This window comes from Zea mays, chromosome 1 (genome assembly GCF_902167145.1).
Source record: "Zea mays cultivar B73 chromosome 1, Zm-B73-REFERENCE-NAM-5.0, whole genome shotgun sequence".
NCBI lineage: Eukaryota > Viridiplantae > Streptophyta > Magnoliopsida > Poales > Poaceae > Zea > Zea mays.
In genome coordinates, this window is record NC_050096.1 from 8765448 (window position 1) to 8790269 (window position 24822).

At 49.2% G+C, this 24822-nt stretch overlaps 1 pseudogene; it reads right to left on the minus strand.

Annotated features, from left to right (window-relative positions):
• Positions 1–24565, minus strand: part of LOC103644416 (noroxomaritidine synthase-like) — a 37818-nt pseudogene extending 13253 nt beyond the window's left edge.
• Between the last annotated feature and the right edge of the window lie 257 nt (positions 24566–24822).

The following is a 24822-nucleotide window of genomic DNA, read 5'->3' on the forward strand; positions in this document are numbered from 1 at the left end:
GCGAGGCCGATTCGGCAAAAGCTACGTCGTTTCACGCCCGACAAGAGAGAGGCCATTCGCGCCGAGCTAGCTCGTTTGGTCGCGGCTGGATTTATTAGAGAAGTATTACATCCCGAGTGGTTAGCCAACCCTGTTCTTGTACTCAAAAAGAATAAAGTGGATTGGCGCATGTGCGTCGACTATACTGATCTCAACAAACACTGTCCGAAGGATCCCTTCGGGCTCCCGAGGATAGATCAGGTGGTAGACTCCACCGCAGGATGTTCTGTGCTGTCTTTCTTAGATTGCTATTCCGGGTATCATCAGATTAGTTTGGCGAAAGAAGACGAGGAAAAAACGGCGTTCATCACTCCGTTTGGTGCTTTCTGTTATACCTCCATGTCGTTCGGCCTCAAAAACGCTGGAGCGACTTATCAGAGAGCCATTCAAACATACTTAGCCGATCATTGGGGCAAGCGTGTGGAGGCCTACGTAGATGATGTGGTAATCAAAACGGAGAATTCGGAAAACTTCATCGAAGACTTACAGCTGGTTTTCAACAGCCCGAGACGATATAGATGGAAGCTTAATCCCGAAAAGTGTGTTTTCGGGGTACCAGCGGGAAAGTTGCTCAGGTTTATCGTCAGCCACCGGGGAATTGAGGCTAACCCAGATAAGATTGAAGCTATCATGAAGATGGAAGCTCCTCGATCACAAAAGAAGGTTCAGCGACTTACTGGATGTATGGCAGCTTTGAGCAGATTTGTATCCAGGCTGGGAGAAAAAGGTTTGCCATTTTACAAGCTACTCAATAAGGTGGATAAGTTTCAATGGACTTCAGAAGCACAAGAAGCTCTAGATGCACTGAAAAAATTCCTGACAACACCACCGGTATTGAAACCACCCCGGCGAGCTACATCAACTCAACCGGCTGAAGATTTGCTACTGTATATCTCTTGCACGACTCACGTGGTAAGCACCGCGTTGGTAGTCGAGCGAGTAGAAGAAGGACATGCTTATCCAGTGCAACATCCTGTTTATTTCATCAGTGAGGTTCTAGGCCCCTCAAAGAAAAAGTATCCTCAAGTTCAGAAGCTATTATACGCAGTACTTCTAACTGCCCGCAAGCTGCGTCACTACTTTGATGACCACAAAGTCATAGTAGTTACTGGTTTTCCAATAGGGGATATTCTTCACAACAAGGAAGCCATTGGCCGAATAGCCAAGTGGGCTTGCGAGCTGGGATCCCATGACATGGAGTTCCGACCTCGCACTGCCATTAAAACCCAAGCACTGGTTGATTTCGTATCAGAGTGGACCGAACAGCAAGTACCGGATAATCCAGAAACTGCAGAAGTGTGGCGAATGTATTTTGATGGCTCGCTGAAGCTGCAGGGAGCGGGAGCAGGGATTCTCTTCACCGCACCTGGAGGCGAACACCTCAAGTACGCCCTCCAGTTGCTATTCTCGGCCTCCAACAATGCAGCCGAGTATGAAGCTCTGATTCATGGATTGAACATCGCCATATCACTGGGCGTCAAGAGATTGATGGTATACGGAGACTCTCTGGTAGTCATCAGCCAGATAAACAAGGAGTGGGATTGTTCAAGCGATTCAATGGGAAAATACTGTGCTGCCGTCCGAAAGCTGGAAGATAAATTCGATGGTCTGGAATTTCATCATGTAGAAAGAGATCGGAACACAGCAGCTGATGTACTGTCCAAGCTAGGATCCAGTCGAATTCAGGTCCCACCCGGAGTCTTCGTGCAAGAAATTCTGCAGCCGAGTATCTCAATGGATCAAACAGAAGAGTGCAACATCATAGATCAACCCGAATCAGACTCTGATGACTGGAGAAGGCCGATCATTAAGTATATAAAGAATGAAGAAGAACCAGACGACAAGAACTCGGCAGAGCGCATTGCAAGACAGTCGGCTCACTATACACTCATTGGGGAGACATTATACAGAAGGGGTGCATCAGGCGTCCTCATGAAGTGCATTCTCTCGTCCACTGGGAAGCAACTTCTGGAGGAGGTCCATGCTGGGCAATGTGGAATACACGCAGCCTCCAGAACACTAGTCGGGAAGGTCTTCAGGTCAGGATTCTATTGGCCGACAGCAAAGAATGATGCAGCCGAGTTAGTTCAGAGGTGTGAAGCTTGCCAATACTTGTCAAAACAACAACACCTGCCAGCACAGCAACTGCAGACCATACCAGTAACTTGGCCTTTCGCATGCTGGGGGCTGGATATGATTGGACCTTTCAAGAAAGCTCAAGGGGGTACACTCATGTATTGGTGGCGATTGACAAATTCACTAAATGGATAGAGTTCAAGCCCATTGCCTCTTTAACCTCTGCTAAGGCCGTGGAATTCATACAAGACATAATATTCAGATTCGGGATACCAAACAGCATCATAACTGACTTAGGATCCAACTTCACAAGCTCGGAATTCTTCGACTTCTGCGGTCAAAAGAGCATTCAGATTAAGTGTGCATCTGTAGCACATCCAAGAGCCAACGGGCAGGTTGAGCGAGCCAACGGAATGATATTGGAGGCACTCAGGAAAAAGGTCTTTGATAAGAATGAAAAATTCGTAGGAAAGTGGATAAGGGAATTGCCCTATGTCGTTTGGAGCCTAAGAACCCAACCTAGCTGAGCCTTGCATGGAAACACCCCTTTCTTCATGGTCTATGGGTCGGAGGCAGTGCTACCCGCTGATCTCAAGTTTGGGGCGCCAAGGTTGATCTTCGAAAGCATAGCAGAAGCTGAGGCCACCAGGCTAGAGGACATTGATGTACTTGAGGAAGAACGGCTTAACGCAGTAATCCAATCAGCACGGTACCAGCAGACTCTAAGGCGCTATCACGACAAGGCCGTGCGACAACGATTCTTCTCAGTAGGGGATCTCGTCCTCCGCCGAATTCTAACGGGGGAGGGACGGCACAAGTTATCACCCTTATGGGAAGGACTCTTCATGGTAGCAGAAGTCACTCGGCCCGGATCGTATCGCCTCACTCAGATGGATGACACGGAAGTTGGGAACTCCTGGAACATAGAACACCTCAGAAAGTTTTACCCCTAGATGTATTTCAAAACTGCTGGGGCAACGATGTATTCCGTAAAGTGGAAATATGTCATCAATAAAAAAGAAGTTTCAAAGATACTCAGTTCGTTTACGATTGACTTGCCTTCTTACTTAACTCGGGGTGACCACTATGCCCTACTAGCGGAGCAATCGACTTAAGTCGGCAACGACTTAAGGCGGTACAACATGCTCACGCTTACTTAACTCGGGGTGACCACTATGCCCTACTAGCGGAGCAATCGACTTAAGTCGGCAACGACTTAAGGCGGTGCAACATGCTCACGCTTACTTAACTCGGGGTGACCACTATGCCCTACTGACGGAGCAATCGCCTTAAGTCGGCAACGACTTAAGGCGGTGCAACATGCTCACGCTTACCTAACTCAGGGTGACCACTATACCCTACTAATGGAGCGTTCGGCCAAAGTCAATGGCGACTAAAGTCGGTGCAACATGCTCACGCCTATGCAATTCAGGGGATGACTTCCATATCCCGCAAACAAATTTCATAATCATCATGCGTCATTTCATTACTGCAAATTTACGAACTAATGAATTCTGATACAATAAGAGAGTAATTATGTCATTCGAATAACAAACTGATGTCCTCTAACAAATATTCGATCATGCTAACCGCGCGCTCAGAGCACGCAAAATGTTTCCCTATTTCGCAATGTTTTTCTCAGGAGCGACCGACAAAGAAGGGCGACTCGAGGAAACAGGGGCAGCATTCACGTCAGCCCTTATGTCTTCGGGAACAACCACGCCGGGTCTCCTCATCAAGATTCGTCCCGCCCGAATAGCCTTGTCCATGGCTTTGTCGCGCTGGGCTTTGAGAGTAACAGAAGTTTCTTCAGCAACTTTAGCAGCCAGTCGAGCGGTCTCTAACTCCTGGGCAATGGATTGCTTGGAAGCTCGGAGTTCTTTGATGGTGGCATCCTTTGCTGATATCAACTGCTTAAGGCGGGTCACTTCGTCCGCGGATTCCTGCAGCTTACAACGTTGATTGTCCAATTCCTCCATTGTAAAGCGGTGACTCCTCTCCAGAATAGTCAGCGAGTTGCTGGAATCACGATACAATCTGTCAAGACTGTCGCGAGAGGCAGCAAGGATACACTTTTCTTCCTGCAGACAAAAATCAACTCCTTCAAAAACCAAGCAAGTAATAAGAACACAGCAAGGCAAGGCGCAGTTTTATAAATTACCTTCTCAGAATCGAGCCGAGCATGAAGAGAAGAACTCAGGGCATTGGCGTCATCCAAGGCGGCGGAGACTTGACTCAGTTCAGTTTGGCTCCGAGAGTACTTCTCCTCGAAGTCAGTGCACCGCTGAGCCAATTCAGCCCGATCTCGGGAATGTTTTTCCTCAAGAATTGAAATCTGCCGAGTCATTCCTGGCAAGAGATAATCAAACAAAATGGGGTCGGAAGGTAAAACAGTCCACTGCAAAAGCAAAGAGAGCACTAACCAGCGTTGGTCGCCTCCAATTCAGAGACACGATGTTGAAGTGACATTGGATTCCAACATGCAAGAGATGAAGCTACTTTTGGGACGGAAGCACCCTGCAATCTCAGCTGGCTGGCCATCCCATCCACCAAAGCCTGATGAGAAGAACAGATGAGTATAATGACAGCAGTTCATGCAATGTAAAAATCAAGCTAAAATACATCACGGTACCTGGAGGTTGGAAAAGAACGAAGGGATCCCCAAGTCAGGAGAAATCAGTTGATAATCAGGCGTAAGGCCATCACCCGAAGCAGCTTGCAGCAAACCGGTAGGAATCAGCTCGGTGCCTTCAACAGAGCCAAACACCTGATCAGCGGGGACGCTGCCCTCTAAAGCGACTCCCTGATCCAAAGTTTGGGCTGCCACCATACAGCCAGAGTGTGGAGGAGATCCCACGTGAACATCCATGGAAGTATAGGAAGGAGACCCTGCTTGGGCACCCTCGGGGGCTGGGTCATAGTTGGCACTGCCCACTTGAGCCGGATCATCCCCGGCAGCACCCTCGGGGGCTGGGCACTAGCTTGCACTCTTCACCTGAGCTAAGTCATCCCCGGCGACATCCTCGGGGGCTGGGCATGTGTCAGCACCATTCTTGAGATCCAGGCTCTCTGCAGTAACCACCTCTAAGGTTGATAGGCCCTCAGCTACTTCCATAGGACCAGGACGATCCAAGTCAGTCTCCCGACCCTCGAGATCGCGCTCTAAGGTCGACGAGGCACAGGATGACCTCAACCCAGCATCAGGCACGTCAACGCAAGCTTCCGTGGCATCATCACCCACTGGCTCCGATAACAAGTCCTCTGGGACCATATCCTCAAGAGTTTGATCAAAGTTGGCCAGGGACAGTTCTTGCAGACCAATGAGGGCAGATAAAGCAGGAGAGGGAACTCCACTACTCTCACCGCTGGCGATGAACTGCCGACTGTTTTTCCTCGTCAAGGGAGCTTCATTCTCTTCCTCCTCATCATCCACATTGACAACACAAGCAGCACCCCCATTGGGATCAGCAACAGGTGGAGCACCCACATTGGGATCAGCAGAAGATTGGTTACACCCATTGGGTTCAGCGTCAGTAAGTCCAGTCGCGAGCACTTCTTCAGTAGCAAGAACCGAGGTACCAGCGTCCTGATCAAAACTGGATACTCGCCGGAGACGTCTTCTTTTCTTCTTTTGCTCATCAACAGAAGGATCAGGCTGAGTGGTTCGGCAAGGGCGCCTCGGGCGAGTACTGACAGGTTTCTGAGCGTCCAAAGTCGTATCAGCTTCTGGGAGGGGCACCACTGCCAACGCCCCAGCAGGAGCAGCATCGGAAGAATCCTGAGCAAGCAAATCAAGCATAGCGTTTATATCTGCATCACTAGGGTTCAGGGGCACCTCAAAATGGACCTGCCGTTCATCGTCAGGAATCTCCCCAAGCGAAGCAACCAAAGCACTAACTTCTTCAGCAGAGGGTCGTACTCTAAGGCCCAAACTGCCATCAGTAACAGGTGGATTTGACACAAAGAGGGTGAATGCTTTTGGAGGAGGCAAGTTCCAGGCCGAGTACGCCACTAGAGCACCAACATTTGACACCTTGCCCCTGAGGATCATTTCTAGTCGGCTCACCAAGTCTGCAGAAGGAATTCTCCTGTTGATAACCCGAGTTGAGTCGGCTAGCCCTCGATACAGATAAGCTGGGTAGGCCCTGTCTTTCAGTGGCTGAATGTTCTTGAAAACAAAGTCAGTGACCACAGCTTCAGCAGTTAGACCTCTCTCTTTCAGCAGTCCAACTTCAGCTAGCAACACACCCGCCTCAGCTACCTCCTCATCTGTGGGAGACTCGGTCCAGCTTGGGGTGCGAATGTTCGGCTGTCTTCCCGACCGGGAGGGGAGAGAATTTCCATAATTATCAACTATGAACCACTCTAGGCGCCATCCCTTAATACTGTCCTTGAGGGGGATCTCGAGATATTCAGTTTTCCGTCCGCGGCGCATCTCCAAGCTGGCACCCCCGACCAACTGATGTTGTCCCCCGGCCATCCCAGGGCGACAATGATACAAGTATTTCCATAAACCGAAGTGTGACAGCACGCCAAGAAAGGCTTCGCATAAGTGAACGAAGATGGAGATTTGCAGAATTGAATTAGGGTTCAAATGGGTCAAGTTAATATGATAGAAATCAAGAAGGACGCGGAAAAAGGGAGAGATGGGAAGGCCAAGGCCACGGAGAAGAAAAGGGGCGTAAACAACAGACTCGTGGGTATTGAGAGCACCTAGAGGGGGGGTGAATAGGTGATCCTGTAAAACTTAAACTTATAGCCACAAAAACTTGCTAAGTGTTAGCACAATAAATGCCAAGTGGCTAGAAAGGAGTCTCAACAAAACATAATACCACAAGAGATCAATCACAGAGACGACACAGTGGTTTATCCCGTGGTTCGGCCAAGACCAACGCTTGCCTACTCCACGTTGTGGCGTCCCAACGGACGAGGGTTGCAATCAACCCCTCTCAAGCGGTCCAAAGACCCACTTGAATACCACGGTGTTTTGCTTGCTTTTTCTCAATCCCGTTTGCGAGGAATCTCCACAACTTGGAGCCTCTCGCCCTTACAATTGAAGTTCACAAAGAACACAGAGCAAAGGGGGAATGAGCAACGCACACAAGACTTCAAAAGATCAGAGCAACAACACGCACACAAGTCGCAACAGGAGCTCGCAACACAACTCAAAGAGTTCGCAACTCAACAAGAGCTCTAGATGCTATCACAATGAAACGAATGCGTGAGATCGATGTCTTGGTGCTTAGGAATGTTGTAGGAATGCTTGGTGTACTTCTCCATGCGCCTAGGGGTCCCTTTTATAGCCCCAAGGCAGCTAGGAGCCGTTGAGAACAAATCTGGAAGGCCATCCTTGCCTTCTGTCGTCGGGCGCACCGGACAGTCCGGTGCACACCGGACACTGTCCAGTGCCCGATTACCTTCCTTAAACAGCGCAGTCGACCGTTGCAGATCTGGGAGCCGTTGGCGCACCGGACAGTCCGGTGCACACTGGACAGTCCGGTGCCCCCTTCCGACCGTTGGCTCGGCCACGTGTCCCGCGCAGATCGCGCGGCCGACCGTTGGCCCGGCCGACCGTTGGCTCACCGGACAGTCCGGTGCACACCGGACAGTCCGGTGAATTATAGCCGTACGCCGTCGGCGAATTCCCGAGAGCGGCCACTTCGCTTGAGGCAGCCTGGTGCACCGGACACTGTCCGGTGCACCACCGGACAGTCCGGTGCCCCAGACCGAAACAGCCTCTTAGTTGAACACAGCCAACTCCCCTCTTTTCTTCTTCTTCCTGTTTCTGATACTTAGACAAGTATATTAGTACACAAAATCAATGTACTAAGACATGGAAACATACCTTTGCTCCTGATTTGCACTTTGTCCATTCATGGGCATAGATTTACATTTAAGCACTTGTGTTGGCACTCAATCACCAAAATACTTAGAAATGGCCCAAGGGCACATTTCCCTTTCAATCTCCCCCTTTTTGGTGATTTATGCCAACACAACATAAAGCAACTAGAACAAGTGCAATATCACTTCAAATAAACACTCAAATTTATTTTGATTCAGTTTTGGCATATATGGATCATCCTTTGCCACCACTTGGTTTGTTTTTGCAAATCAAACTCAAAATCCTATCTCTAAGTCAAATCCACTTGTAGAGACATAAAGAGAGGTTTTCCAAAGAAAATTGATTCAATATTCCAAAAACTCCCCCTATTTCCCATAATCAATACTTCTCCCCACAAGAAGTCAACTTTTGACAAGAGAGACAACAAAAGAGATTTGACAAACCAAAAGCTCTATTCTACTGTTTTCAAAATCTCTCAAGTGGTAGCTGATCCATTTATCACTTTGGCCTTTATTTTCTCCCCCTTTGGCATCAAGCACCAAAACGGGATCAATCTTGGCCCTTTAACCCCATTGCCTCACCAAAATCTTCAATTAAGAGCAAATAGGCAATAAGAGTATAAAGATGAACTTTGGAAAAGTTACTCTTTTCATCGGAGTGCAGTGGAAGTCTTTCACGGTCCAAGTCCACCTTTCCCTTTCAAACCTTCTTTGAGACTAAAACAATCAAACTCAAACAAATGGTTAGTCTCAAAGGGTCAAGTTGCAACACGTCTCCCCCTAAAACTGTGCATCACTTTGCAACGGACTTGTGAGGTCCAGGGAGTGTGTGTACAACTTGAGCACCACAATAAACAACAAAATGCAAAAAGGAACATGATCAAGGGCATAAACATATGTATGCTACAATTCAATCCAAGTTCCGCGAATCTAAGACATTAAGCTCACTACGCAACCTGCAAAAGGTCTTCTCATCTAGAGGCTTGGTAAAGATATCGGCTAGCTGGTTCTCGGTGCTAACATGAAACACTTCGATATCTCCCTTTTTCTGGTGGTCTCTCAAAAAGTGATGCCGGATGTCTATGTGCTTTGTGCGGCTGTGTTCAACAGGATTTTCCGCCATGCGGATAGCACTCTCATTATCACATAGGAGTGGGACTTTGCTCAGATTGTAGCCAAAGTCCCGGAGGGTTTGCCTCATCCAAAGTAGTTGCGCGCAACACTGTCCTGCGGCAACATACTCGGCCTCAGCGGTGGATAGGGCAACGGAAGTTTGTTTCTTAGAGTTCCACGATACCAGGGACCTTCCTAAGAATTGGCACGTCCCTGATGTACTCTTCCTATCGACCTTACATCCAGCATAGTCGGAATCTGAGTATCCAACCAAGTCAAAGGTAGACCCCTTTGGATACCAGAGCCCGAAGCAAGGCGTAGCAACCAAATATCTAAGAATTCGCTTCACCGCCACTAAGTGACATTCCTTAGGATCGGATTGAAATCTAGCACACATGCATACGCAAAGCATAATATCCGGTCTACTAGCACATAAATAAAGTAAAGACCCTATCATTGACCGGTATGCTTTTTGATCAACGGACTTACCTCCTTTGTTGAGGTCAGTGTGTCCGTCGGTCCCCATCGGAGTCTTTGCGGGCTTGGCGTCCTTCATCCCAAACCGCTTTAGCAGATCTTGTGTGTACTTCGTTTGGGAGATGAAGGTGCCGTCCTTGAGTTGCTTCACTTGGAACCCAAGGAAATAGTTCAACTCGCCCATCATCGACATCTCAAATTTCTGCGTCATCACCCTGCTAAACTCTTCACAAGACTGTTGATTAGTAGAACCAAATATTATGTCATCGACATAAATTTGGCACACAAACAGATCACCATTGCAAGTCTTAGTAAAAAGAGTTGGATCGGCTTTCCCAACCTTGAAAGCATTAGCAATTAAAAAGTCTCTAAGGCATTCATACCATGCTCTTGGGGCTTGCTTAAGTCCATAGAGCGCCTTAGAGAGCTTACACACATGGTCGGGGTACCGTTCATCCTCGAAGCCAGGGGGTTGCTCTACGTACACCTCCTCCTTGATCGGCCCGTTGAGGAAAGCGCTCTTCACATCCATTTGGTATAACCTGAAAGAATGGTGAGCGGCATATGCTAGCAAGATACGAATTGATTCTAGCCTAGCCACAGGAGCAAACGTCTCCTCAAAGTCCAAACCTGCGACTTGGGCATAACCTTTTGCCACAAGTCGAGCCTTGTTCCTCGTCACCACTCCATGCTCGTCCTGTTTGTTGCGGAACACCCACTTGGTTCCCACAACATTTTGCTTGGGACGAGGCACCAGTGTCCAAACTTCATTGCGTTTGAAATTGTTGAGTTCCTCCTGCATGGCCAACACCCAGTCCGGATCTAGCAAGGCCTCTTCTACCCTGAAAGGCTCAATAGAAGAGACAAAAGAGTAATGCTCACAAAAATTAACTAATCGAGATCGAGTAGTTACTCCCTTGCTGATATCACCCAGAATTTGGTCGACGGGATGATCCCTTTGAATCATCGCTCGAACTTGGGTTGGAGGTGCCGGTTGCGCTTCTTCCTCCATCACGTGATCATCTTGTGCTCCCCCTTGATCACACGCTTCCTTTTGATGAACCTGTTCATCGTCTTGAGTTGGGGGATGCACCGTTGTTGAGGAAAAAGGTTGATCTTGTCCATCTTGTTCCTGTGGCCGCACTTCTCCAATCGCCATGGTTCGTATAGCGGCCGTTGGAACATCTTCTTCATCTACAACATCACAATCAACAACTTGCTCTCTTGGAGAGCCATTAGTCTCATCAAATACAACGTCGCTAGAGACTTCAACCAAACCCGATGATTTGTTGAAGACTCTATATGCCTTTGTATTTGAGTCATAACCTAACAAAAACCCTTCTACAGCTTTGGGAGCAAACTTAGAATTTCTACCCTTCTTCACTAGAATGTAGCATTTGCTCCCAAATACACGAAAGTAAGATACATTGGGTTTGTTACCGGTTAGAAGCTCATAGGACGTCTTCTTGAGGAGGCGATGAAGGTAGACCCTGTTGATGGCGTGGCAAGCTGTGTTCACGGCTTCCGACCAAAAACACTCGGGGGTCTTGAATTCTCCAAGCATCGTCCTCGCCATATCGATTAGCGTCCTGTTCTTCCTCTCTACCACACCATTTTGTTGTGGTGTGTAGGGAGCGGAGAACTCGTGCTTGATCCCTTCCTCCTCAAGGAACTCCTCCACTTGAAGGTTCTTGAACTCGGACCCGTTGTCGCTCCTTATCTTCTTCACCTTGAGCTCAAACTCATTTTGAGCTCTCCTGAGGAAGCGCTTGAGGGTCCCTTGGGTTTCAGACTTATCCTGCAAAAAGAACACCCAAGTGAAGCGGGAAAAGTCATCAACAATAACTAGACCATACTTACTTCCTCCTATGCTCAGATAGGCGACGGGTCCGAAGAGGTCCATATGCAGCAGCTCCAGGGGTCTTGAAGTGGTCATCACATTCTTGCTGTGATGCGCTCCTCCCACTTGTTTACCTGCTTGACAAGCTGCACAAGGTCTATCTCTTTTGAATTGTACGTTAGTTAAACCTATCACGTGTTCTCCCTTTAGAAGCTTGTGAAGGTTCTTCATCCCCACATGTGCTAAGCGGCGATGCCACAGCCAGCCCATGCTAGTCTTAGCTATTAAGCATGCATCTAGACCGGCCTCTTCTTTTGCAAAATCAACTAAATAAAGTTTGTCGTCTAATACACCCTTAAAAGCTAGTGAACCATCACTTCTTCTAAATACAGACACGTCTACATTTGTAAATAGACAGTTATATCCCATATGACATAATTGACTAACAGATAGCAAATTATATCCAAGACTCTCCACTAAAAACACATTAGAGATAGAATGCTCATTCGAAATTGCAATTTTACCTAACCCTTTTACCTTGCCTTGATTCCCATCACCGAATATAATTGAATCTTGGGAATCCTTATTCTTGACGTAGGAGGTGAACATCTTCTTCTCCCCTGTCATATGGTTTGTGCATCCGCTATCAATAATCCAGCTTGAACCCCCGGATGCATAAACCTGCAAGGCAAATTTAGGCTTGGGACTTAGGTACCCAACTCTTGTTGGGTCCTACAAGGTTAGTCACAATTGTCTTAGGGACCCAAATGCAAGTTTTATCACCCTTGCATTTTGCCCCTAATTTCCTAGCAATCACCTTTCTATCCTTTCTACAAATTGTAAAGGAAGCATTCAAAGCATGATATATTGTAGAAGGTTCATTTACTTTCCTAGGAACATTAACAACATTTCTCCTAGGCATATTATGAACAGCATTTCTCCTACCAACATTTCTATCATGCACATAAGAAGAGCTAGAAGCAAACATTGCATGAGAATCAAAGGCATTATATGCATTACAACTCCTATAAGCATTTCTAGGTTGTCTTCTATCATAGTACATAAAGGCATGGTTCTTTTGCACACTACTAGCCATAGGGGCCTTCCCTTTCTCCTTGGCGGAGATGGGAGCCTTATGGCTTGTCAAGTTCTTGGCTTCCCTTTTGTAGCCAAGTCCATCCTTAATCGAGGGATGTCTACCAATCGTATAGGCATCCCTTGCAAATTTTAATTTATCAAATTCGCTTTTGCTAGTCTTAAGTTGGGCATTAAGACTAGCAACTTCATCATTCAATTTAGAAATTGAAACTAGGTGTTCACTACAAGCATCAACATTAAAATCTTTACACTTAGTGCAAACCATAACATGTTCTACACAAGAGTTAGATTTACTAGCCACTTCTAGTTTAGCATTTAAATCATTATTAACACCTTTTAAAGTAGCAATGGTTTCATGACAAGAAGATAACTCACTAGAAAGCACTTCATTTCTTTTAATTTCTAGAGCAAGAGAATTTTGTGCACTAACAAATTTATCATGCTCCTCATATAAAAGATCCTCTTGTTTTTCTAGTAATCTATTCTTATCATTCAAAGCATCAATCAACTCATTAATTTTATCTATCTTAGATCTATCTAAGCCCTTGAACAAGCATGAATAATCTATGTCATCATCATCACTAGACTCATTATCACTAGAAGAAGCATAAGTGGAGTCTTGAGTACTCACCTTCTTCTCCCTTGCCATAAGGCATGTGTGATGCTCGTTAGGGAAGAGGGATGACTTGTTGAAGGCAGTGGCGACGAGTCCTTCATTGTCGGAGTCGGAGGAGGAGCAATCCGAATCCCACTCCTTGCCTAGATGTGCCTCGCCCTTTGCCTTCTTGTATGCCTTCTTCTTCTCCCTCTTGCTCCCTTGTTCCTGGTCACTTTCATTATCGGGACAGTTAGCAATAAAATGACCAAGCTTACCGCATTTGAAGCATGAGCGCTTCTCCTTTGTCTTGGTCTTGCTTGGCTGTCCCTTGCGACCTTTAAGCGCCGTCTTGAAGCGCTTAATGATGAGGGCCATCTCCTCATTATTTAGCCCGGCCGCCTCAACTTGCGCCACCTTGCTTGGTAGCGCCTCCTTGCTCCTTGTTGCCTTGAGAGCAATGGGTTGAGGCTCATGGATTGGACCATTCAATGCGTCGTCCACGTACCTTGCCTCCTTGATCATCATTCGCCCGCTTTCAAATTTTCCAAGAACTTCTTCGGGCGACATCTTGGTGTACCTAGGATTTTCACGAATATTGTTCACCAAATGAGGATCAAGAACGGTAAAGGACCTTAGCATTAGGCGGACGACGTCGTGGTCCGTCCATCGCGTGCTTCCGTAGCTCCTTATTTTGTTGATAAGGGTCTTCAGCCTGTTGTAAGTTTGGGTTGGCTCTTCTCCCCTTATCATTGCGAATCGTCCAAGCTCACCCTCCACCAACTCCATTTTAGTGAGCATGGTGATGTCATTCCCCTCGTGAGAGATTTTGAGGGTGTCCCATATCTGCTTGGCGTTGTCCAAGCCGCTCACCTTATTGTACTCTTCGCTGCACAAAGATGCTAATAGAACAGTAGTAGCTTGTGCATTTCTATGGATTTGTTCATTTATAAGCATAGGGCTATCCGAGCTATCAAATTTCATTCCATTCTCTACAATCTCCCATATGCTTGGATGGAGAGAGAATAAGTGACTACGCATTTTGTGACTCCAAAATCCGTAGTCTTCTCCATCGAAGTGTGGAGGTTTGCCAAGAGGAATGGAAAGCAAATGCGAATTCGAACTATGTGGAATACGAGAATAATCAAATGAAAAGTTCGAATTGACCGTCTTCCTGTAGTCGTTGTCGTCGTCCTTTTGGGAAGAGGTAGACTCATCGCTATCGTCGTAGTAGACGATCTCCTTGATGCGCCTTGTCTTCTTCTTCTTCCCGTCTTTGCGCTTGTGGCCCGAGCCCGAGTCATTGGACTTGTCATCCCTTGGCTCGTTGACGAAGGACTCCTTCTCCTTGTCGTTGATCACGATTCCCTTCCCCTTAGGATCCATCTCTTCGGGCGATTAGTCCCTTCTTGAAGAGAACGGCTCTGATACCAATTGAGAGCACCTAGAGGGGGGGTGAATAGGTGATCCTGTAAAACTTAAACTTATAGCCACAAAAACTTGCTAAGTGTTAGCACAATAAATGCCAAGTGGCTAGAAAGGAGTCTCAACAAAACACAATACCACAAGATATCAATCACAGAGACGACACAGTGGTTTATCCCGTGGTTCGGCCAAGACCAACGCTTGCCTACTCCACGTTGTGGCGTCCCAACGGACGAGGGTTGCAATCAACCCCTCTCAAGCGGTCCAAAGACCCACTTGAATACCACGGTGTTTTGCTTGCTTTTTCTCAATCCCGTTTGCGAGGAATCTCCACAACTTGGAGCCTCTCGCCCTTACAATTGAAGTTCACAAAGAACACAGAGCAAAGGGGGAATGAGCAACGCACACAAGACTTCAAAAGATCAGAGCAACAACACGCACACAAGTCGCAACAGGAGCTCGCAACACAACTCAAAGAGTTCGCAACTCAACAAGAGCTCTAGATGCTATCACAATGAAACGAATGCGTGAGATCGATGTCTTGGTGCTTAGGAATGTTGTAGGAATGCTTGGTGTACTTCTCCATGCGCCTAGGGGTCCCTTTTATAGCCCCAAGGCAGCTAGGAGCCGTTGAGAACAAATCTGGAAGGCCATCCTTGCCTTCTGTCGTCGGGCGCACCGGACAGTCCGGTGCACACCAGACACTATCCGGTGCCCGATTACCTTCCTTAAACAGCGCAGTCGACCGTTGCAGATCTGGGAGCCGTTGGCGCACCGGACAGTCCGGTGCACACCGGACAGTCCGGTGCCCCCTTCCGACCGTTGGCTCGGCCACGTGTCCCGCGTAGATCGCGCGGCCGACGGCCCGGCAGACCGTTGGCTCACCGGACAGTCCGGTGCACACCGGACAGTCCGGTGAATTATAGCCGTACGCCGTCGGCGAATTCCCGAGAGCGGCCACTTCGCTTGAGGCAGCCTGGTGCACCAGACACTGTCCGGTGCACCACCGGACAGTCCGGTGCCCCAGACCGAAACAGCCTCTTGGCTGAACACAGCCAACTCCCCTATTTTCTTCTTCTTCCTGTTTCTGATACTTAGACAAGTATATTAGTACACAAAATCAATGTACTAAGACATGGAAACATACCTTTGCTCCTGATTTGCACTTTGTCCATTCATGGGCATAGATTTACATTTAAGCACTTGTGTTGGCACTCAATCACCAAAATACTTAGAAATGGCCCAAGGGCACATTTCCCTTTCAGGTATCCTCTGTCGGAACAGTAGACCCGTGGCAGATCCGCCAAGAACAGAGTTCCCGCGGAGGAAGAACCCCGATGGATACGAGGTGGAGAAGTTCAGCTTCGGAAATGATGGACATATGGTTACCTGCGAAAGGCAACTGGCTGTTGGGGTCGATTGGAGGGATCACCACAGCAGACGAGCTCGCGGTTTTCCTCTTGGGTGCCATCTCGATTTTACCAGCGAAGCAGAGTGGGAGGCGAGTGGCAGAGAAGATTCGGAAGCGGGAATGCAAGAACTAGGGCACGGAAAGCAAAGGCGGCTAAAAGCGCAGCTCTTATGGGATATTCTCGAGCCAGATACCGTTCCAAAAAGTGCCCAGTCATCACCCGGCGGTTATTTCCAAAACCCCAGCGTGCCACGTGGTCATCCGGCAGTTATCTCCAGAACACCGATGCGCCACCTCATCACTCGGCCATCATCCTCAAAGTGGCTCGGGCGGCCTGCTGTCACTCGGCGTTGCCTCTAAAACGATGTTTTCATGTTCAGTTGCTCGGCATTACTTCTAAAATGCCGACGTCGACCTCTAATCACTCGGTGTTGCCTCTAAAACGCTGTTTTCATGTTCAGTTGCTCGGCATTACTTCTAAAATGCCGACGTCGACCTCTAATCACTCGGCGTTGCCTCTAAAACGCTGTTTTCATGTTCAGTTGCTCGACATTACTTCTAAAATGCCGACGTCGACCTCCAGTCACTCGGTGTTGCCTCTAAAACGCTGTTTTCATGTTCAGTTGCTCGGCATTACTTCTAAAATGCCGACGTCGACCTCTAATCACTCGGCGTTGCCTCTAAAACGCTGTTTTTCATGTTCAGTTGCTCGGCATTACTTCTAAAATGCCGACGTCGACCTCTAATCACTCGGCGTTGCCTCTAAAACGCTGTTTTCATGTTCAGTTGCTCGGCATTACTTCTAAAATGCCGACGTCGACCTCCAGTCACTCGGCGTTGCCTCTAAAACGCTGTTTTCATGTTCAGTTGCTCGGCATTACTTCTAAAATGCCGACGTCGACCTCTAATCACTCGGCGTTGCCTCTAAAACGCTGTTTTCATGTTCAGTGGCTCGGCATTACTTCTAAAATGCCGACGTCGACCTCCAGTCACTTGGCGTTGCCTCTAAAACGTTGTTTTCATGATTCAGTCGCTCGACATTACTTCTAAAATGCCGACGTCAACCTCCAGTCACTCGGCGTTACCTCTAAAACGTTGATATCATATTCAATCACTCGGCGTTACCTCTAAAACGTTGATATTACATTCAATCACTCGGCGTTGCCTCTAAAACGCTGATACATTGTTCAGTTGCTCGGTGTTACCTCTGAAACGCCGACACCGTCTACAAGATTACTCGGCAAACTACTTCTGGAAGCGACAGTGAAATCCCCAAGTTATTCGTCTACTGTCTCAAAGGAATCAGTTTCATAATCAGGCAAAGCGAGTCATCAAGAAGAAGCCAACGTCATTCTTTCATTAAGGGAAGATAATAAATTTACAAATCAACTCTTTGCGAGTTGATACTCCCCTACGCTATACTACTCTACATAACTACTACATTATTCTAAAACTACACTATACTAATATCTAACAAGACCAGTGGCGTCTAGCCACTGGCCCTGTTGCTGCTGCCGCTGCCGCCGCCCTTGGTGCTGCCCTTGCTGCCACCGCCCTTGGTGCTGCCCTTGCTGCTGCCGCCCTTGGTGCTGCCCTTGCTGCTGCCGCCGTCACCGTCCCTGCCGCCACCGCCGCTGCCCCTGCCGCTGCCGCTGCCGTCGCCGTCACCATCGCCGTCGTCGTCGCCGTCGTCATCGTCCTCGTCCTCGTCCTCGTCGCCGTCCGAGTCCTCCTCATCCGAGGAGTACTCCGACTCATCCGAGCCCTCGAGCCTGGAGCGCTCGACGGCCCGGATGTACGTCCAGACTTCCGCGGCAATCCCCTGGGAGTCGTCTGAATCGTCAGACGACGTCGAGGGAGAGACGGGAGCCGGAGACCCCTCGGACTCGGAGGAGAACTCCTCCTCCGAGTATTCCGAATCGCCGAAGTCCTCCGATGGAGGAGTCGGCTCGCGTTTGCGTTTGTTACTCTTGCCCATGGCGGAAGCAGACAGGAGAGAAGAGAGGGAAGCAGCAAAGAACAACAAAGAGATGTGAAAAAGCCAGAGAGGCAACAACGTTATTTATAGAAGAAGAAGGCAACCGCTCACCTCCAACCACGGTCACTGAACAGTCGCAAAGCATTCAATAAGCACTTCAAACCCGTCTGAAGACACGTCAGGCGGCTGACGCCGTTTCACGCAACACTACACCCATTGGGACTCCAGTCAACAGCGCGGAGGATATGATTACACTCGCCGTCACATCACATTACTACTCAGAAGCAGCCGCCTAAAACACTCAGCGTACCAAGCCGTCCCTTGCCCACACCCATTGGGGGGGACGCCCAGGAATTATCAGTATCTTTTTCAAAACGGTCACATCTGTGCAGGGCACGCAGTGAATACCTCAAGACAAAAATGAGATATCAGTAAGGATCAGAGGAAAGCCAAATATAGCCAGAAAAGTACAAGATATGGCCGACAGAAGCGACGTGAAGACTAGACAGAGAACGTCCATCAGATGTCCAATCAGTCGCAGTGCAAGTAAATTACATTACCCAGCGAGATATGAATGGATTGCGAAGTCGGCTGTTAAAGACAAAATATATGCTGACCTCTAAAGCAAAATATTGATGACATAATGCTGACCTCCAAAGCATAATGCAAACGGCTTCATGCCAATTTCTACAAACGAAAAGGATAATTTTCAGCAAAGAGGCACGAAAGGAAGACCTTCGAATGGATTATCCTTAAAAATCCATTTGAAGGTCGGGGGCTACGCCCATTGGGTGCACCTTCGGTGCACCCCATGGACTATCATTCCAAGCCAAGATAGTGCCGACTTCTAAGGCGTGGGACAAGATTAAAAGGCCAGCCCTCAACCAAAACGCAGGAGCACAAATGGAAATAATTTCTGGGGAAGACCTTCGAGTAGATTATTTTCTAGAATCTACTCGAAGCTCGGGGGCTACACCCATTGGGTGCACCTCCGGTGCACCCAATGAAGTTCAGAATCCTACAAATTGAAATGCCGACCTCTAAGGCGCAAGCACAAAACTAAGCCTCGGTCAACGAATGATCGGAGCAGGAGAAGACGACAGGAAATTATTTTTCTTCAAATCACCTGCAAGCTGGACCTGGGATCTTTGGGCTGATTACCTCTAAATTAACCCAAAGATCGGGGGCTTGTGGGGGATAGATATCCCCCGGGTCCACTAAAAGAGTAAAAGACCTCACGAAAAGCCCAAGGGCCCAATAAATCGTAAGGTCATTCTTTCGTGGGCCTGGGGAGAAACAACCATCAGAGCAGAGCGAAATGAGGCCGGATTGGTGCAAACCCGGACGGCCCACAACGTCGAGCGAGTAAACCGCAACAGAGATCCGACTTTCCCACGCTGAAGCCCCCATGCAGCGGAGCCATGCGAGGATAAGTCGGCGAGGGTTACGTAGGGATAAACTCAAGAGGTTTACTATCTTTTAGCTACTTGTTGTTATCATATCCACGTGTGTTGCCCCACGGTCGAATATATAAGGCCTGGGGGGCACCCCTTCAGATCGATCGACCCTATTTACTTAGCCACCCACGTTAACTCTCGGTATTGTCAATCCAGAGAGCTCTCTTGTAACCACGTTCACCAAGCATACTCACCAGGACGTAGGGTGTTACGCATCTCTAAGCGGCCTGAACCTGTAAACCTTGTCCACTGTCCCTCGTGCGAACGGCACGAACCATTTTGCTACAGTCGTCGACACCGTCCTACTCCTAAAAACACCTTGAGGGGCAACCCCGGGTGTGCGGTCGGACCCAAAACACCGACATATGCCCCCCTGCCGGATTGGTCGGCCTAGGAGGCCGAGTAGTCCAGCAATCTTGTTGGGCCTGTGCCTGGTGACCGGATTCAGCTGCGCTCAATCGGTCTTGCACTGGCGGCGCCAACCTATCAAAAACGGATGTTTGGGGTGCCCCCCAGGCGGGGTACTGTGGCATTCCAAATGGATATGGTGGCATGCCCCACATTTGATTTGGGACATATGGTGGAGGTAAGTATGTGTATGGATATGGCATAGATGGATAAGGAGGTGGAGGGGTCCATGTCGGCATGTTAGGTCTCAATTGTACAATAGGACCTTTCATTTCTTCCGATTGGTGAGGTGGTCCAATCGGCCTGACCTGACGTTGCTTATGAATGGGTGAGCGGGGTCGCTTTGGTGGCCGGTCACTGGGGCCGGCCTTCTTTTTCACATATTTAGACAACAATTGATCAAAAGTTGGGCCAGGCTTGATCAGCCGACCAGCTGCTTTAAATGTATTTGTTTTCCACATACCTATCTCTGGTCGTCGTGGTTTGAAGGTACATGGTCGCTGCGAGTCCTGAGCATGGCCGGACCGTCCGCCAGAGTCCTCCGAACCGTCCGGAGAAGCGTCGGACCGTCCGCGTCGGGACGACGGACTGTCCATGATGCGCAGCACGGGTTCCCGCAACTGTCTCCCTGTCTGCGCTTGCCCCCCAGTGCTAGAGGCTGTGATGGTCACCTTCAGGGTCTCCCCTCCATCGGGAGTCTTCTCGGCCACCACTTTCCTGCAAGAAACTTTACAATCCCCATCGGCCTTTTTAGCATTGCCGATGATTGTTTCCTTGCCTTTGCCTTTATCGGCTGTATTTGGCCGAACCGGGACTTTCTTGCCCTCGAAGTCAATCATGTTCATCGGAAAGGGCTCTGTATCCACCTGCATTTCCTGAAATTTCAATCGTCCTTCGTTAATGGCCGATTGAATCTGTCGCCGAAATACATTACAATCATTAGTGTCATGAGAAAATGAGTTATGCCACTTGCAGTACGCACGACGTTTTAGCTCGTCGGCGGATGGAACAGTGTGATTTATTTTAATATTGCCATTTTTAAGTAACTCATCAAATATTTTATCACATTTACCAACATTAAATGTAAACTTTACCTCCTCTTGCCGTTTCTTTTGAACCGACTGTAAGGAAGCACAAACCGAAGATTTGGCCTGCTTTGGCCAAACTATTTCATCAGCGTACACTTTTGCTGATTCGTCATCTGAGCTACTTTGGTCGCATTCTACTATGTGTACGTTGTGACGCATTGTTTTAGCAGTTTCCTTGCTCCGGCTTTCGCAAGCCAAAGCTCTCTGGTGTAACTATGCTAGTGTAAAAAATTGGATGCCTTCTAATCTTTCTTTTAAATAATATCACAGACCATTAAAGGCTAATCCTACTAGCTGTTTCTCTGCTAAATGAATTTGAAAGCATCGGTTTCTTGTATCTCGGAATCTCCGGATGTAATCATTAACCGATTCATCTTTTGTCTGTCGCAACGACACTAAATCTACCAAATCCAACTCATAGTCACCGGAGAAAAAATGATCATGAAATTTTTGTTCTAGATCCCCCCATGATGAAATGGAATTAGGAGGTAAAGTGGCATACCATGCAAACGCGGTTCCTGTTAGCGATAATGAAAATAAACGTACGCGAAATGCCTCTGTGTCGGCCAATTCTCCCAATTGTGCTAAGAACTGGCTTATATGTTCGCGTGTGTTTTTCCCTTGATCACCCGAAAATTTTGCGAATTCAGGTATCCTGGTTCCCTGTGGGTATGGGTGGTGATCAAATCGGCTGTCATAAGGTTTCCGATATGATTGCCCCCTAGGGACCATGCTTACTCCGAGCTTATCTCGGAACGCCCCGGCTATTTCTTCCCTTACTATATCAATGGCAGCCGGTGCGAGACCACCGGCTCTCTGGTCAAACATAGGTGGGGTTGGCTGGATATTAGCATGTTGTCTTTCCCACCATTAGTTTGAGTTACGTGGTGCATTTTCATTTGCCCTATATGGGTCATAGGTTTGATCGTTTCTTTCCGGCCTCCTGGGTGGGGCCGGAAAGCTTTCCTGGGCTCTGGATCTTGAATTAATGGGTTGATGCATTGTATAGTGTGATGGGAAGTGCTGCTGGGACGGGTGAGGATTCTGGTAACAATCCTCCTCAAAAAGGTCATGTGCGGACTGTCCGGACATTGGCCCGGACCGTCCGTGATTATGTGCGGACCGTCCGTTGTTGTACGCGGACGGTCCGACTGGGTAGTTTAGATTCTGTGTCGTGTGTGGTGGTTCGGGCGCATATCTAGGTAACTCATTAAAAATCGGCCCGACTGTTGTTGGTCCGGACGGTCCGCGCTCACGTGCGGACGGTCCGGGCATGTGCAGATCGGCTGGTTTGCTGCCGATTTGCGGTTGCTCAGGGTATGTGTCCATCGGCATCCCATAAAGGGGTTGTGACTGGTCGTGACAACATGTAGCCGATGTGTTACGCGTGTTACCTCCTAACTCAACCTCGTGCGAAGGAAAATTTGTGATACTAGATTTATCAAATGCACGTACTGGTCTCTTAAGATCGCTTTGCATACCCCCTATGATGTTCTGCATTTGTTCACGCTGATCTTCTACATAATTTCTAAGAGATTGCAGATCGTTGGTATTACTTACATTGGGGATATCTGACGTGGGTTGGAGCGAAGCCGGATCCGTCGCCCGATGTCGGACGACCTTGTTGTTCCTGTCCACTTTGAAGTTGGCCAAGAACTTTGCTTTCGCCTCCTGGATCATCCGCTCCTTGTGCTCCTCGAACTGGAGCTGCTCGTCAGCCGACAAGGTTTCCCAAGTCGGCTCTATGATGTTGCTTGGAGAAATATCAGAGCTATCCCTTGAACCGGCCATTGAGGGCCGATTTGATGAGCTTAGATATGTCTTTCCCCAGCGGAGTCGCCAAAAAGTATGTTGACACCTTTTTGGAGGCGCCAATTACTCAAGAGAACCGGCGGCGGTGCTCTCTAGTCAGGTGCGGACGGTCCGCGCGCAGGGGTCGGACGGTCCGCGGCCTGGCGCTAGGCGGTGGTGCTCTCTGGTCAGGCGCGGACGGTCCGCGGCACAGGGCCGGACGGTCCGCGACCTGGTGTAGGAGCTCGGGTTCCCTGCCTGACGGCCGAACGGTCCGCGCCCTAGGGCCGGACGGTCCGCGCGTGCGCAGGGGCGGCGGAAGATCGCCGGCGGCGCCTGGATCTCGCTCCCGGGAGGGACCCCGTCGGGGAGGAGAGATCCTATGAGTTTTCTAGGCTCGGGCAGGCCGACCTAGACTCCTCTAATCGACGTAGAGTCGAGGAGAGGCGAAGAATTTGGGGATCGAGAGGCTAAACTAGAACTAGACTAGAACTACTTCTAATTGTAAATGAAATAAATGCGAAATAGAAGTTGTATTGATTCGATTGATGATTACAAATCGGCCGTAGACCTCTCTATTTATAAAGGAGGGGGGCTGGATCCTTTACACAACTGATTCCGAGCTAATCCCGCGAATATAGCTAACAATCGTAGCACAAAACTCGGAACCCTAAACTGCTCTGCGCAAGCGCGGACCGTCCAGCCCACAGGCGCAGACTGTGCGGACCGCGGACCGTCCGGCCTCAGGTTCAAAAGTGTGCTCAACAGTCACCATGCCACTGCCGCTGGTGCCCGCGGCGTAGCCTGCACCATCCCTGGAGGAAGCAACGGCAGCGGACAACTCGCCTAGGAGCTTCTGCTCCACGCGCGGGTTCTTGGACACGAGGTAGAAGAACCACGAGAGCCCAGTGGCGGGGCCGTCACGGCCGGCGAATAGGAGGTTCACCGTCGTGTCACGTAAGAACTTGTCGGTGCTCTCCTCGTCAGCAGCGGTGTTACCGTGACAGAGAACGGATGAAAGCAAGCTGGCACCTTCGTCCACTCTGTCTGCCCGGCGTCGCGCCCGTGCAATCATCTCCGAGACGAAGCCGTCGATGGTGCGGCGTCTGCAGCCAACTTTCTCTCGGGCCCAACATTCAGCCTTCTCATCAGCTTCCAGCACGCCATGGGGATGACGTGGCGGAGGAAAATCGTCTCCAGCGCAGCGTCCGTGGCGCGCATGAAGGGAACCTCCGGCAGCCCGGACGCCAGGCACCCAGTGTCGACGCTGAAGACGAGAGTGCAGGTCAAGTCGAACGCTAGCCTAAGGAGCACGTCATGCAGATCGCACGGCCTTCCCTCGTCGGCGGCGAGGGCGAGCAAAGGCAAGAGGCTCTTATCCACTTTGCCGCGGCTGCACCATGCCGTGAAGGCGCGGAACCGTGGAGCGGCCACGAGCATTTGGGCTTCACCCGCTGGCGCCGCCACGACTCCCCGTCGGAGTTCAAGATGCCAGCGCCGAGAACGTCGAAGATCTCGGCGAACTCGTGGCCTTTAGGGTAGTTGGCGAAGTTGGACGTGAAGATGTGGCGCACGTTGGCGGGGTCGCAGACTCGCAGGTGGCGAAGTACCGCTGGCCGGGGACGCCTTTTGGCTTCCAGGTTGTAGCCCGTGCCGGCGAGGAGGGCGGTGGCCCAGTCGTGGAAGTGGTGGAGGTTGGCGGCCAAGCCAGGGAGCTGCCCGACTATTGGCCACTCCGTCGGCTCCAAAGGGCTCGTTTTCTTAGATTGCAGGCGGCGGTAGTACAGGGCGAGAAAGCAGAGACTAGTGAAGAACTCTAGAAGCAGCAACACTGGATCCATGTCTGGCCGGCCTCCGTGGGGAGAGACGAAGCAAATGTCACGGTGCAGCAAATAGTCGTAGCTGCACGCATTGGCCGTGAGGCCCATGACCATGCAAGGCTGGGGAGATTCCGGGCATCAGTTCGTCAATTTTTTTTAGTTTCCTCCCTTGACCACCAGTTCTAACAGGCAAAGACCGAACCATGCAAATAGGTGTTCTGAGTAGAAAAACATATCCTATACATAAGAATAAGATACACTCCGTGCACATATGCACAGATGAAATCTCAACTCTTTGTTCAACATCTCCTTTTACGGTGAAGGCAGAGTATGAGTAGATAAGTTAACATGAATATTCAGAAGTG